Raw genomic sequence first — 17,380 nt, 5'->3', positions numbered from 1 at the left:
AGGATCGGAGCAAGGAAACCTTGAGGGCATTTGCCCTTACGAACCGAAAAGTTCTCTGAACAATTGGACTGTGGAGGAACTTCCTGTAGTCTTTAGGAATTTTTCAGAGTAATTCTCAAAACATTTTTGTTACTCTAGAGCCTAGGAGTAATAGGATTTCATTTGTGAAATGGGCTTACAATCATCTATTATTTTTTTAATAAAGCATAACTTTTATCAATTTGAACGAGTATTGTTTCATTTTTATCAACCAATATTCTGTTAAATTTTGGCAATTCTTATTCTTTCATTCATAGCACATAAATAATCATTCTTAAATTTATTCATTCTTTATACTTCACAAATCCCTAAATATCAATGAAATGAGCATTGATATTACAAATCCTGATTTCTCTCATGAGCAAGACATGTGTTTAGAGGAATCACAGGATTTTGAAGATGTTTAGGATTGTGATGTGTCTGTAGATCTTTTGAGGATGGTAAAACAGGAGGAGAAACAAATCATGCCACATGAGAAAGAGGCGGTTGGGAATGTAGCCCTAGAGGAAGGGAAAATTGGCACACATATTGCAAATGATGTATGGCAAGGACTGATTGAGTTGTTACGTGAGTTCAAGGATATCTTCGCGTGGTCCTTTCAAGATATGCCAGGGTTAAATACTGATATTGTGGTGCATCGTCTTCCAATAAGACAGGATTGTAAACCAGTTCAACAGAAGTTGCGAAGAATGAGACCAGATATCGTATTAAAAATAAAGGATGAAGTCAAGAAACAGTTCGATGCAGGATTCTTACAAGAGGTGAAGTATTCTGAATGGGTAGCTAACATTGTACCAGTTCCTAAGAAGGATGGGAAGGTACGAATGTGTGCTGATTACAGGGATCTGAACAAAGCTAGCCCAAAATATAATTTCCCTCTGCCTCACATAGACACTTAGGTAGGCAACACAGCGGGATATTCGTTGTTCTCCTTCATGGATGGTTTTTCAGGGTACAATCAGATAAAGATGCATTCTGAAGACATGGACAAAACCACCTTCATAACCTTGTGGGGGACTTTTTGTTACAAAGTAATGCCTTTTGGGCTAAAGAATGTAGGGGCAACATACCAAAGGGCCATGATGACCTTATTTCACGATATGTTGATGATATGATTGCCAAATCTCGAACAGAGGAGGAACATATTGAGGTTTTAAAGAACCTATTCTTGAGATTAAGAAAGTTTCAGTTAAAACTTAATCCGGAAAAATGCACTTTTGGAGCCAGGTCGGGGAAGTTACTAGGTTTTGTGGTCAGTGAAAAAGGAATAAAAGTTGATTCAGACAAAGTTAGAGCCATATAAGATTTGCCTTCACCGCGTACTCAGAAAGAAGTTCGGGATTTTCTTGGAAGGTTGAATTATATTGCTCGGTTTATTTCATAATTAACTGAGAAATGTGACCCTATATTTCGCCTCCTTAGAAAACACAACCAAGGTACTTGGGATGAGGAATGCCAGAGTGCTTTCGATAAGGTTAAGCAATACTTGTTAAATGCTCCTATGTTATCTCCACCTAATCCAGGTAGACCATTAATTATGTACTTATCAGTGTTTAGCAATTCTGTGGGATGTGTGCTTGGCCAACATGACGAGTTGGGAAGAAAGGAGAAGGCGATATACTACCTCAGCAAGAAATTCACAGAGTGTGAGATGAGATATTCACCAATTGAGAAATTGTGCTGTGCTTTAATCTGGATGACTCGAAGGTTGAGGTAATATATGTTGTATCATACTACTTGCCTTATTTCAAAACTTGATCCTCTGAAGTATATGATGGAGTCAACAGCTTTGAATGGAAGAATGGCGAGGTGGCAAATTCTGCTTTCAGAGTTTGACATAGTTTATGTGAGCCAGAAGGCTATAAAAAGAAGTGTGATAGCGGAATTTCTGGCTAATAGAGCTCTAGAAGACTATGAGCCGTTGAATTTTGATTTCCAAAATGAGGAGTTGATGTGTGTAGTAGCTACAGAGGATTATCCTTGGAAGTTGAGCTTTGATGGGGCATCCAATGCAGTGGGAAATGGAATTGGGGCAGTCTCGGTATCCCCAAAATGGTGATTATTATCCATTCACGTGCAAGTTGGATTTTGATTGCACAAACAATATGGCTGAGTATGAAGCGTGCATCATGGGACTTCGAGCGGCTATAGGGCGAAGAATAAGAACCTTGGAAGTTTATGGAGACTCCGCGTTGGTAATTTACCAGCTTAAAGGTGAATGGGAGACAAGGGATCCTAAATTGATCAATTATCGAAAGGTAGTTTTGGGGTTACTTGAGGAGTTCGATGACATCACTTTCAATTATATCCCACGAGATGAAAACTAGATGGCAGATGCTCTAGCAACCTTGGCTTCAATGATTAAAGTGAATAAAGAGGAGGAGATGAGACACATTCAAATAAGTATCTTTAAGGCTCCAGCTCATTGTTGTAACATTGAGGAAGAAGAAAAGGATGATAACCCTTGGTATCAGGATATATTGCGATATATGAGAGATCGTAAATACCCAGAACATGCAACTGAAAATGATAAGCGAACTTTAAGGAGATTAGCCTGTGACTACATTTTGGATGGGGACATCTTGTACAAAAGAAGAAAGGACCAAGTACTGTTGAGATGTGTTGACACCGTGGAAGCTAAGTTAATCTTGGAAGAAGTTCACGAGGGTGTTTGTGGGACGCACGCTAATGGTTTCATGATGGCTAGACAAATTATGAGGTTTGGATATTATTGGTCTACTTTGGAAGGGGATTGTATCAACTACGCCAAAAAATGCCATAAAAGTCAGATTTATGGAGACAAGATTCATGTACCACCTTCACCTCTACACGTTATGACTTCTCCATGGCCTTTTTCTATGTGGGGCATGGATGTTATTGGGCCAATATCACCAAAAGCTTCAAATGGGCATCGCTTTATTTTTGTGGTCATTGATTACTTCACAAAGTGGGTAGAGGTTGCTTCTTATGCGAATGTTACTAAGTCAACTGTAAGTCGATTCTTGAAGAAAGAGATTATTTGTCGGTATGGGATGCCTGAAAGGATCATATCAGACAATGCACAGAACTTGAACAACAAAACGATAGCAGATGTTTGCAGTCAGTTCAGGATTAAGCATCATAACTCTTTGCCGTATCGCCCAAAGATGAATGGGGCAGTGGAAGCTGCTAACAAAAACATCAAGAAGATAGTGGGGAAAATGACTGAAACCTACAGAGACTGGCATGAGAAGTTACCATTTGCACTCTTAGCTTACTAAACGTCTATCAGAACTTCTACCGGGGCAACTCTTTTCTCGTTGGTTTATAGGATGGAAGCAGTGTTACCCATTGAAGTGGAAATATCGTCTCTTCGAGTCTTGTCAGAGATAAAGTTGAATGAAGCTGAATGGATACAATCGCAATATGATCAGTTGAACTTGATTGAGGAAAAGAGGCTAAAGGCCATTCGTCATGGTCAGATGTATCAGAAGCAAATGATGCGAGCTTACAACAAGAAAGTGCGACCAAGAGAATTCCATGAGGGGGATCTTGTGCTGAAAAAGATCCTCCCTATTCAGAAGGACTTTAGAGGAAAATGGATGCCAAATTGGGAAGGGCCGTATGTCGTGAAGAAGGCCTTCTCTGGGGGTGCATTGATCTTAACGGAAATGGATGGGAAGAGTTTGCCCAATCTAGTGAATTCAAACTCAGTCAAAAAGTACTTTGTTTAAAGGAGAGAAGAATTCAGGGTGAAAACCCGCAAAGGGCGCCTTGAGTTTTCGAAAAAAAAATGGAGAGGCCAAGGTGAAAACCCGCAAAGGGCATCTTGTGACTAAAGGTGTTTTGAGTTGAAAACCCGAAAGGGCAGCTCAAATTTTGAAGAACACACGGTAATCTTGCTATATCTAATTCAACTAAGAGTGAAGCGCGTTGCATATCGGGGCATCAACAAAGTACTTTGGATCTTTTAAACACATGTTGAATTCAAGAAAGTCTTCATGGAGCTGGCATATAAACGCTCAAGCGGCGATATCTAGGGCATCTAACTTTTGTCCTGTTTGGTATCTTTAGATTCTTTTTCTTCTCAAAGATAGGCTTTCAGATTAATTTCCTTTGTATTTTTGACAAATTTATTCAAATCTAATTATTCTCAATATTAAATTCATCTTCTATTATTCTTAAAGTATGTTGCATTAAAATAATGATAGATGAAATAAATAATTTTCACAAATGAAGTTTTGCTCATTACTCTAGAAATTTGTAGATAATACAAGAAACTAAAACAGAACAATTGTTTGAAGAATTCACGTAAGTGAGGTTTGAAAGAACTCAAGGAAATTCTTTCTTTAGTCTAAAATGATGATTGGACAAATCAAACGATTCGATCCTAAGAGAGGATTATCTTACAGACATTTTTGGTGGGTCATAGCGTTTGAAGAATGATACAAACCCACAGGCTGAGTAGGAATGATACTTCAAGAGAAATAAGGATAAACTTCGACGAAAGAATGAGTGGTGACGTCTGGAATAGGGGTCATATTCATAAACATTTTGCATTATAACAGGTTTAATTAGGAGCATTTGACTCACTTCGATCATAGCATCCTAATCATTAGGCATGAACTCATACACATTATACAGGTTATGTCCTTCAAGGGAAAATGAAGATTGATGCGCCTAACCCCCTAAGCAGTAGGGTAACAGACTAAAGCATAGCAGATTTGACCTTCAGGTGTTTACGCTGAAGCAGATCCAAGATGATTTAACATCTCTGTATTGTCAGAGAACAAATCAAAGAAATAGATTTGGCATCTCCATATTCAACGGAGAGTAGATCGAAGACATAGCAGATCTAACCTTCAGATGTTTTCACATCGAAGTAGATCCAAGATGATTTGGCATCCTTGCATTTACAAGAAGCAGATCGAAGACATAGCAGATTTGGCTTTCATGTGTTTACGCTGAAGCAGATCTAAGATGATTTGGTATCTCTGTACTGTCAAAGAACAAATCGAAGAAACAGATTTGGTATCTCCATATTCGACAGAGGGCAGATCAAAGACATAGCAGATCTGACCTTCATTGAAGCAGATCCAAGATGATTTGGCATCTCTGTATTAGACGGGGAGCAGATCGAAGACACAGTAGATCTGACCTTCATTGAAGCAGATCCAAGATGATTTGGCATCTCTGTATTAGACGGGGAGCAGATCAAAGACATAACAGATTGGACCTTCATTGAAGCAGATCCAAGATGATTTGGCATCTCTATATTAGACGGGGAGCAGATCGAAGACATAGCAGATCTGACCTTCATGTGTTTACATCGAAGCAGATCCAAGATGACAGATTTGGCATATCTGTATTAGACGGGGAGAAAATCGGAGATAACAGATTTGGCATCTCTGTATTAGACGGGGAGCAAATCGGAGATAACAGATTTGGCATCTTTGTATTAGACGGGAAGCAGATTGAAGCAGCAGATTTGGCGTCTATGTATTAGACGGGGAGCAGATCGAAGATAACAGATTTGGCGTCTCTGTATTAGACGGGGAGCAGATCAAAGATAGCAGATATCGGCTTCCTGAGTTGCAGTGAAGTAGATTGGAGCTGTCAAGAGGCCATTTAAAGAAGATCAAAGATCAATAACTCAAGACTCGATGAGCCCGGGCAAAATTTGTCCTTTTATAGTCTTTGCTCTATTCCTGTTACACAGCAAAGAGCAAAGAGGGGCAGCTGTAGACACTCAATTTTGCCTGGGCCCAGAAATAAGCCCAAAAACAAAAATAATAAACCCCAAAAAAAAAGAAGTCCAAGTTCAGTCCAGAATTACAAATATAATTTGGCCCGATCGGAATGGCCCATTACTTGAAAAGATTTAAGGTCCATCTACAAGCTTGACTCATATGGAAATATAATCTTCAATGATATGCAATCTTAGATATGATATGCAATCTTAGATACGATACAATCTTAGATATGATTGCAATCTTAGTTATGATATGCAATCTTAGAAGATATGATTTTGTAATCTTAGAGATTTAATTTGTAGATACCTTTTAATCTTAATTGTTGATGTAATTGATCTGTACCGTTGGATTTGAGGAGGTTCAACTATAAATAGAGGCCTCTCCCTTCATTGTAAACACACTGGAGTTTTGTGAAACAATAAAAATTTTAGAGAGCTTTCACTCAAATTTCTCTCCCTCTTACGTTCTTATTTTCTACGGTTTGTTCTTATTTTATTCTTTGTTCATCTTCATTTTTCAACCCTTTTTATTTTGATTTAATCCATGTTTCCCTAATTTTTTTATATATATTTTAATTTTTAATAATTTTAGTATCATATCAAACTCTTTCATTTTTTAATAATTTTTTTTAGTATTACTCTTAGTAAATTATTTTTTAAATTTTACTCAAATCATTATTTTTTAAAAAATATATTTTATTTGATTGTCATATTTTATCCAAAAGTTTTTCTAAAATGAGGCAATTTTTTCGTATATAGGAATTCGGGAAATAGTGCCATAACATGTTGGGTTGCGATTTCCCGTTTGTCTAAATGTCTAAAGTATCCTTCTAAATAGATTTTGTAAATCACGAGATGATTTCAGTTACGAGAGTTTAAGAATATCATGTCCTATCATGCTGGATGTGATGTTTGTATTCTTTCGGAGCTAAGGAATCTCGATTTTTCAACTTAAATAATTCTAGCTTTAAAAAAGGGATCCTATTTTTAAATCCTTTTAAATTTTTGATATTAAGACAGAAAACTATTCAATTTGGTACCAATTTTGGGCGTTGCGAGGGTGCTAATCCTTCCTTGTACGTAACCGACTCCCGAACCTGTTTTCTTAATTTTCGTTGACCAAAACGTTTTATAAGGTGATCCAATCACACCTAAAAAGGTTAGTGGCGACTCCCGTTTTCATTTTTCAAAAGTCGATCCCCATTTTTTAAACATCCCTTTAAAAAATGGTTTCGACTCAAATTATACAAGATCTAACATTTGTTACAGATTCTCGGGTTATATTTAACATAGGTTTAGCCCAAACGAGTAACCTGATGTAATCTCATCTTGTGTGAGTAAAGTCAGATTGTGTGAGCAACTTAATTCACTAGTGTATCCTAGTCCGTTTTACTACGATTCCATCAAGTGAAACATTATAAATGAAGTAAAATTGATAACTTGGAAATATAAAGAAATAGATTGATAATATAATATGGTTATGAAATTAATTATGTGAAATTTATATGAGTTGAGAGTTGATTAATGCATATGGAACTATATGTGTTCTTTAGTATGAATCGTGATATATGTGATTCATGTTAAAGAGGATAAATAAAAGAGATTTTGAAAATGGTTGCAAACGAGCCCTAGAGGCTAAAAGGAATACAAATTGATCGGCAAACTCAAAAAAAAGGTTGAATAGTAAGTTAAAAGGTAAATTATGTGAATTAATCATGAGATTTAAATTATTTATGGTCAATGACATGTGTATATAGATGTTGAATTCATGTTTGAATATGAAAGCTAAATGGTTAAATGATGTAAATTGGTCATGGAATTGGATTTAAATGTTAAAGATATATATATGTTTGTTTCGTATATGGTATGGAATGTTTAAATGATATAGAAATTGGCCTTTTTTAACTAGAATGAGTCAATTCTATTGAAATGATGACTGAATTGATTTCCTAATTGCCATATGTATACTCTTACATGAAATTGATAATGGAATTGCTTGGCATGATAAAATGAAAATTGTATAGGTAATGTGTTTTCACTTTCTAATTAATTGCTAATGTTTAGTATATGTCATCTTAAATCATGAAAGTACCACTAAGTGTTATTGCTCAGCGTATGGTTTGTTTATTCTATGTGCATGTATAAGTGGAACTTAAAGTTCTGGCAGGTGATTTCAGCATCCAATTTGTGATCCTCGACTTAGCAGTGTTTGTATAGTTCTTTTTTTATATATATGGTATATACCTAGGTTTCAAATTCGATTTTATATTTATATGGTCATACTAAATTCAAAATTGACAATTTAGATTAATTTAGTGCATACCTTGTAAAATACATATATAAAACTGATATAAGTAAATGGAAATGGTTTAAATGATTTGGTATATGGAAACTGTCATATGTAAATGATTTGGTGTATTGAAATTGTCATATGTATTAAACTTGGGGTAACGAATTTGTGTAATATATATACATATATATGATACTAAAGGCTAGAATTAAGTTGATGGTAATGATATCCTTTGTTGAATAGGTACAATTGTGGCATTGGTTGCTTGTATAAATAGGCGGTCACGTCGCGACATTAAGCCCCTTAACATCGTGACCAGACATAGTTAATGAGTTACGCTGCAATGAGGAACCCTCAAATTCTTGATGTCAACCCATTTATTTTACAAACTTTACAGTTTCGTATAAGGCCCGTAAATGAATATGTATCTTATTATAATAAAGCAATATATTTGTAAGCATATTAAAATGGTCATATTATGTATTTAATAGATCTAATGGCTCTGGAAACAAATGTGGCATCTCATAGTTCAAACCCGACGATTGAATCGAGTATAGGGTGTTACATGTGATTATCGTCAAATCGTGATAAGTTTTAAATTTATAATTGACCGTACTTGAAAACTAACTATTATCACGATGAAGGCAAGCGCACCTATTGAACAGTAATATAGTTTATAGCAAGACCGGAATGTCGAACCCACAAGAACTAAAAGTACTAGTATTAACTGTCTTTTTATTATCTAGCCTAAAAAATAAAATGGTTTGTTTTATCTAAATTAATTAACTAAACTAAGAATGCACAAGAAGAAAATTGGGGAAATACTTTTGGGAAAAACTGATTTATTTGGACAATACCCAAGGGAAATTCCACCTAGACTTCACTTGTTATTTGACACTGAATCAGACAATTTATTCACTTGACTTGATCCGTAGAAATCCCTAAGTTATATTATTATCTCTCTCGATACTAATAACGTCTAACCCTAGGTTGATTAATTGAAATCTCTTTCTAATTAAAACCCCTAGTGTTGCATTAACTCGATCTATGGATTCCCTTATTAGGTTTCACCCTAATCCGGCAAAATTATGTCGCCCTATGTCTAGGGGTGCAATCAACTCCGCTTAATTATGCTAGATCTACTCTTAGACAGAGACTTTTGCTCCTCTTAATAAGCACATCAATACTTGAATCAATATCCTGGAATATTAAAGCAAGAATTAAGAACAAGTCAAATATTTATCATATAATTAAGAAAATAATAACAAGATCCTTCTTAGGTTTCATTCCCCTTAGGTATTTAGGGGATTTAGTTCATAAGTTTAAAAGAAAACATCTCAGAAGAATAATGATAACAAAACATAAAGAAAACCCAAAAACTCCTGAAGGAAATTGACGGGAGATCTTCAGTCTTGAAGGATAATCCGGCTTCTAAGATGGATCAATCAGCTTTCTTCGAGTAATTCATTGCCTCCTACTCCGTGTGTTCTTTCTATCTGCCTCCTAAGGTGTTAGAATGCTTCCAAACCCTCAAGAGTGGCCTTTTTCGAATAGAACTAGACTTGGGCTCGACAGGGACATGCCCGTGTGGCACGCCCGTGTGGGGTGGCTTAGGTCGTGTTTAGAATCTGTTAAATAGACACGGCCGTGTGGTCTACCCGTGTGAGGAAGTCCAGGCCGTGTTGATTTCCCATGTTGACCTATTTTTTCAGTTTTTGGCCCATTTCTCGTTCTTTTTACTCTCCTATGCTAACCTAAGTATAAGACATGAAATTAAAGGATTAGGAGCATCAAATTTCACAAATTTAATGATAATTCATCCAAAAATGTGCTTAGGCATGGGTTAAAATATGTATAAATTACGAGTTATCAAATACCCCCACACTTAAGTGTTTGCTTGTCCTCAAGCAAAATCCTTAACTCACAATCAAAATAAATTCTTCTCAACTTATAATTCTCATCAATAGTATCTCAAAATAATCCATAAGTAATCATACATTGAAAATTCAACTCGAAGAACATCAAAGTTTCAAACATTTCAAGTTGAGCATTTTATCATGAAAACATAGCTGTCTCCCATCATCTAAGTCACCTTTAATTCAAAATATCACAGAATTCAACATCCTCACTAACGATTCACTCAAATCACTCGAAGTGTTTAAGGACAACAAATGAAGCACTCATTAGTCAATATGAAAAGTTATTACCATAGGCTTACGTGAAAATCAACTCTCCACCACTATAAATTAAGATGATACATCAATCAAAAGGTCTTTAGAGGGTTGTAATGTGGCTTTGGTTAGGGGGTGTGGTCATAAGCTGAAAAAGAATGTTAGAATCAAGATTGAATTGAAAAATTACCTAACTAGAAAAATACTACAATTGACAATTTACATTCCTAATTGAGCTTTTCTTCATGGATAACATCGTTTTAATCTAAGCATTACATAATTTCATAATATATTTTTTTTAGAACAAATCAAAATAAATAGAATTTTGCTGAAAATAAAACATAGCTAAGCAATTTATTCAAATCAAATCTCAACAAAAATGGGGATCAAATGAGGGGATTTCAACAATAATGGGTTATGGGTTAATATTGAGGGTAAATCAATGAATGGGTTGTTAGGCTTAAGGGGGTTCACTAAAGGTTAACTATGAAGGTAGGATTTTATGGAGTAAGTAGGTTAAACCTAAGTGCCTTTATCATTTCGACATATCAAATCAGTGGTGTAGTCTTGACATGCATAATCGAAGCAAGTTCTAGAATAACAAATCAATATTGACGCACTCATAACAATAATAAAAGTGAGCATGAAAGAAATAATATATGCTCTAAAGGCTCAAGATCTCACAAAAATTATGGCTTTTTGATGTTAAACCTGTGAATTTCAACTCAAGATAATACCTAAACTTGGGGAAACAACCTAAAAAATTTTAATTCTCAAAAATCAACTTATCATGCTTGATTCTTTAATTCCTTAAAGTTTAAACAATCAATGCATAAATGCTATGTTTTAATTCAAGACATAGCAATAAAAATCATAAATTGATCAAAATTCATTCTAATAGTGATATGAGTGAGTTACGTAAGAATAAGACAGAATTCAGGGATTTTTATGATAATGATATAAATAACCCCCCACACTTAAGATGTACATTGTCCTCAATGTACAAAGATAGATTTACTGAAAAAAATAGATATAAAATCATAAGATAGGGAAAGAAGTGAAACTTCCTAAATGTTAAATAGATTCCTTGAATTGGAGTTACGAAAAGTAATCAGCCAAGGCAATGATGAGATTGGAGGAGGATACTCCGGTGGTGGTAGAGGTTGGGATTCACAAGTGCTGCACCAAAAGAATATTATAACTAGTGGTAGCTATGGTCGTGGTCAAGCAGGGCATGGAAGTCGTGGAGGACCTTTTCCAGTGGAGTTGCAAATTCCTAAGTAATAGTGAGCTTTGGAGCTCTTTATAACTGCGATGGAATCAATAACTCTTTAGGAAATATAAAGTAGCATGATTACTAGTAAAGAAATGGCCGAAAATATAAATTGTTCAATATAAACTATAAAACCTAAGGATGAAATAAAAATAAAATTAAATAAAAATAAAATAAAAAGTAGTTTTAAAAAGATAAAAGTAAAAACATAAAAATAATAAATAAAAGTCTTTAAACATCTTTATTGCCAGATGGTTCGTGAGGTGGGGGCAGCGATGAGATGTAAAGGTGCTGACAAATCTGATGTAGAGTTACATCAATGTAATCAAAGCACTGAAAACATTGATGTTCGAATTGAGTGAGGCGCTCAAAGATGTCAAAGAGGGAAGCCGCCGCACAAACTGGACGATGAATAGGTGGTGGCTAAGAGGCTGGATCCTCGTGAGGTGGAGGGACATCATCAGTAATATCCTCTGGGTCCTCCTGCTTGGCTGGTTGGACTAGGCAATACTGAGGAGGATCAAATCCACGTTGTCACTCGATCATCCTAATATGCAGCATACTCGAGATACCCTGTAGGGACATCTGACCGATGAGAGTGAGAGAGGATGCCTGCACTGTCGTGTTGAGGAGACCGAAGTACCATGCCAGACGAGTCACATAACGGCCGATGGAAATGACTCCCTTCCTATGCCACTCTATCTGATGTCGAATGGCGAGGGCAATGAAAAAAGTAAGGTCGAAGACGTGCCCATGCGCCATGCTCCATAAAAAGTAGGGATTGTGAGTGTTGACGATGTCGGTGCTCTCTTGCCACCCTGTCAAGGTGTGGGCTAGAAGGGCGTGTAAGTATCTCAGCGATGGGACGAGAGCCGATGCCTTGGAGCGGCTAGGATCATACGTGGCTGAGATAGGGACTAGGGGCCTTCCAGCAGTTTGAAGAAGAGTAGTGGATGTGGCGATGGAGGTTGTTGAAGTTGTCGTCATCCATGAACTCCTCTGTATATAGTCCCAGTACGACTCCGAACTCAGGTATGCTCAACTGGCGGACTAAACCACCAAGATGGAACTGGACCATTCCGGGATCATCGAACTTTATCATAACAACTTAAAGGTGGAAGGTTGAACAGAGTTTGAAGTGAGCGCGAGGTACGTCGGCTCAATGATTTTGAAGAAGATCCCCCACGAGTCAATAGTCAGGAGGGCGCGGACTGCGTCAGCCAGTTGGATCTACTCTAGAACGGTCCAATCAATGCAACGGCCCACACCTAGGGGTCGGGCCCATAGTATCTGAAATAGTTCCTCCCGTGGTCCTAGTGGAAATTGGAGGAATGGATGCCTTATCTCGGCAGTAGGACCCGAGGATGATGCTACTCCTTTTCGCTTCTTTGAGGCAGGGACAGTAGTCTTCTTGCCTTTTGGGTTCGTCATGGTATTTGCAATGAAAAGCCGAAGTTATAAAAATGTATGCAAGCATGTTAAAACTAAATAAAAATACTTCATAGGGGTTACTGACTAAAGGGAAAATCTACTAAAAAATAATCAAGTCCTAATAGATATATCCAATCATTATTAGCATTAGGAATACAAAAATAGTGCTAATGAAATACCTAGTGAATGAGTGCATGAGAGCATGAAATCCATGGAAACACAAGAACGAATGAATGTACATAATGCATCAACTAAAATGGGAAATTTCTAAATAAGAACAAAGAGCAAAAGCATGATTATCATTAGAACCATTCAAATAAAACAAGAAATAACAAGATAATAGAGAGAAGAGAATGGACAAACGCAATAGTGCTTGTGGGTCAACCACGGGCGTAGGCAGTGAGGCTGTGTGGTGCGCAAGGGTGAGAAGAGGGGAGAAGGGGGAGAGAGGGGAGAAAAATGGAAGGAGAAAGGAGAAAGGAGTGGCGGGTCGGTGGTGGGAGAAGGGATTTTCGGCGGCTAGGGTTAGGGTTTTTGGGGAAAGGAATGATGAATAGTGAGGGGTTTATATAGATATTGGCGCACACGGCCATGGGGCACGCCCGTGTGCCCCTATTTCAGCCCGTGTGTTTCGTGATTTTCAAATTCAGGCGCGTCTGAAATTTGGCCCACACCTGCGTTCTTTGGGCTTGTTGGTGCACACAGCCATGTCGCACAGCTGTGTCCTGCTTCGTTTGCTTCTCCCACGCCCTTGTATATATGCGCACACCTGTGTTAGTTTGACAGTATCGACCAGGGCTTCTAGACAGAGGCGTGTCGAACGCCCGTGTTATTTTGGCAGTTTCAACAATGGCTTATAGACACGGGCGTGTCGCACGCCCGTGTTGTTTTGGCAGGATTTCCCATGACCATGTCGCACGACCGTGGCAATGTATCAAATCACGTGTTGGGGAAAAATTTTTCTCTATTTTCACACGGCCGTATCGCACGACCGTGTCGCCTCCCATAGTATGAGCACGGCCTAAGGCACACCCGTGTGCCTAGCCGTGTAGATGTGGAAAACCTGTGTTCAAGGACTCAGTTAATGATTTAGATGTTAAAAACTAAAACTTAAAGAAATCAACACTGTTAGTGCTCGGGTTGCCTCCCGAGAAGTGCTTATTTATACTCCTCAACTTTGCTATCAATTTTATCAAAATAAAGTCTAAGTCGAGTATTATTTACCTTAAAAGTTTTGAATACACTATGTGTTACCTCGACTGTACCATGTGGGAAGATGTTTATTACCGTGAAGGGAGTCACTCTATCCGTATTGTGCTCTAGAGTAGCAATTCGGGGGTCATTTTCATCTAACAATACTTTGTCCCCAACTTTAATTTGCCTTGTTTCATCCCTATGTTCATTCTCATGTTGCTTCGATTTTTCGTGTGCTTTTGGTTTCTCCTTGACAGGCGTTCACCATTCATCTAGTTCATCGACCTGAAGTCTTTGTTCTTCATAGATGGGTCCTTTGTTGTTACTTGAACATGGCTCATGTATGCTCCTCGAGCGTGTTTCCTGCAAAGAAGGTTGCACCACATGATTAGTATTAGTAGCATGATTTATACAACCACCCTCAATATTTGATGTGTTATTCAAATTACAAGCTTGAAGAGTGATTGTTTCATCACCCACACGAAGTGTGAGTTCACCTGTACCAACATCAATAATGGTTCTAGCAGTTGCTAAAAAGGGTCGTCCTAAAATCAAAGTTATGTTACTGTCCTCTTCTATATCTAGAACAACAAAGTCTACTAGGTATATAAATTTATCGATTTTAACAAGAACATCTTCAATGATACCCCTAGGAAATCTAATGGTTTTATCAGCCAATTGAATGCTTATCCTAGTTTGTTTGGGTTTCCCAAGACCTAGTTGTTTAAACATTTTATAGGGCATAACATTAATGCTCGCCCCTAAATCAGCCAATGCATTATTCACGTTCAGAGTACCAATCAAATAAGGAATCGTAAAACTCCCTGGATCTTTCAACTTGTTAGGTAGCTTATTCTGTAGATCAGCTGAGCAAACTGCGTTCAACTCTACATGCGACGCCTCATCCAACTTCCGTTTATTTGCTAAAAGCTCCTTTAAAAATTTAACTGTGTTTGGCATCTGCGAAAGAGCTTCAATAAACGGTAAGTTAATATGTAACTTCTTTAATAATTTAAGGAATTTACCAAATTATTCTTCCGTGTGGTCTTTCCTTGTCGCACTGGGGTATGGCACACGAGGTTTGTACTCTCTACTTACCGATTTCCGCTCACTGTGGTCCACCTCATCCTTACCTTTACTTACCACAATTCCTTGCCTCGATTTTGGTTCAGGTTCAACTATACCTTCTTTTTCTCGAGTGGTAATCACATTGAGCTGTTCCCTTGGGTTAGATTTAGTATTACTCGGCAAGCTACCTTATGGTCATTCAAAAATTAGTTTGGCAAGTTGGCCTATCTGATTTTCAAGCCCTTGCATCGATGCTTTTTGATTCTTAAGTGTTGTTTCAGTATTCTGAAAACGAGTCTCTGACATCGAGATAACTTTCGTTAGCATCTCCTCAAGGTTCGCCTTCTTTTCCTGGTGGTAAGGTGGTTGTTGAAAACCTGGGGGATGTTGTGGCCTTTGATTTCCTTAACCACCCCACGAGAAGTTGGGATGGTTCCTCCAACCTGCATTATAAGTGTTACTGTATAGGTTATTTTGAGGTCTAGAATTATTATTACCCATATATTGAACTTGTTCCTCCTCGATGCAAGTGTTGAAGGATTGATATTCTGTGTGTATTCCTCCTCCATTTGAATTTCACCTTATTACAGGATGTACCTGAGTAGAACCACACAAACTGTCAATCTTTTTATTTAAAAGTTTTACTTGGTTAGACAGCATAGTAACCACATTGAGGTTGAAAACACCAACTACTTTTGTTAACTTTGTTCTCATGACTTGCCACTCTTCAATAAATTCATAAGCCTCTTCAGGTGTTTTGTTATTCAAAGTTCCATCGGCGGCTACATCGATAAGTTGTCTTGTTGAGGGGCACCATTGTAAAATGTCTGAACCTGTAGCAATAGAGGTAACCCATGTGAGGGCACCTTCTCAATAGATCCTTGTATCTCTCCCATGCATCATAGAGTGTTTCTAGATCCATCTGCACAAAAGAAGAGATATCATTCCTCAACTTACCGTTTTAGCCGGTGAAAAATATTTAAGTAAGAATTTTTCGGTCATTTGCTCCCAAGTAGTGATTGACCCTCGTGGTAACGATTTCAACCACTGTTTAGCTTTGTTCCTCAACAAAAAGGGAAACAACTGAAGACGAATGGCATCGTCAGAAATGCCATTGATCTTAAAAGTGTCGCAAAACTCCAAAAAATTCGCCAAATGAGTGTTTCGATCCTCGTCCTGCAAACCATCAAACTGAACAAACTGTTGTATCATTTGAATTGTGTTAGGTTTCAGTTCAAAATTATTTGCAGCAATAGCAGGTCTAACTATACTCGATTCGGCTCCTAGTAAAGTGGGTTTAGCATAATCATACATAGTACGAGGAGCAGGATTCTGATTTATTGGATCCGCAGCAACCATAGGAGGAAGTTGATATTCTGATTTTCAACCATCTCCTCGGTTGTATTATGGATATCTTCCTCTTGTCCTTCCTCTATGTTTCTTAGGTTTCGCCTTATTTCTCTTCGGTTTCTATGAACTGTGCTTTCAATCCCACTGTCAAAAAGTAATGGTCCTGACGGGTTTCTTCTAGTCATTAACTATAAAAACCTGCTAGAAGAAAACAAAAGAAAATTTAGTAAAATTAACAAAACTAAAATAAAATTTAAATCGCAATAAAATAAATGGCTAAAGTAATAAAAATTAAGTGTTCATAATATCTTAGTTCCCTAGCAACGGCGCCAAAAACTTGATTGTCGTCAAATCATGATATGTTCTAAATTTATAATTGACCGTACTTGAAAACTAACTATTATCACGATAAAGGCAAGCAAACCTATCGAACAGTAGTATAGTTTATAGCAAGACCGGAATGTCGAACCCACAGGAACTAAAAGTACTAATATTAACTCTCTTTTTATTATCTAGCCTAAAAAATAAAGGGGTTTGTTTTATCTAAATTAATTAACTAAACTAAGAATGCACAAGAAGAAAATTTAGGAAAAACTGATTTATTTGGACAACACCCAAGGGAATTCCACCTAGACTTCACTTGTTATTTCACTCTGAATTAGACGATTTATTCACTTGACTTGATCCGTAGAAATCCCTAAGTTATATTATTATCTCTCTCGATACTAATCACATCTAACCCTAGGTTGATTAATTGAAATCTCTTTCTAATTAAAACCCGTAGTGTTACATTAACTCGATCTATGGATTCCCTTATTAGGTTTCACCCTAAT

The 17,380-nt window shown here is 37.1% G+C and overlaps 1 non-coding gene across 1 annotated transcript; it reads left to right on the top strand.

Annotated features, from left to right (window-relative positions):
• Positions 1–16,046: 16,046 nt before the first annotated feature.
• LOC121229814 (small nucleolar RNA R71) lies at positions 16,047–16,152 on the top strand. Its single transcript, XR_005927770.1, has one exon. It is a non-coding gene; the product is annotated as a small nucleolar RNA R71 (small nucleolar RNA).
• Positions 16,153–17,380: the final 1,228 nt, after the last annotated feature.

This window comes from Gossypium hirsutum, chromosome A05, assembly GCF_007990345.1.
Source record: "Gossypium hirsutum isolate 1008001.06 chromosome A05, Gossypium_hirsutum_v2.1, whole genome shotgun sequence".
Classification (NCBI taxonomy): domain Eukaryota; kingdom Viridiplantae; phylum Streptophyta; class Magnoliopsida; order Malvales; family Malvaceae; genus Gossypium; species Gossypium hirsutum.
This window is presented reverse-complemented; position numbering and strand designations above follow the sequence as displayed.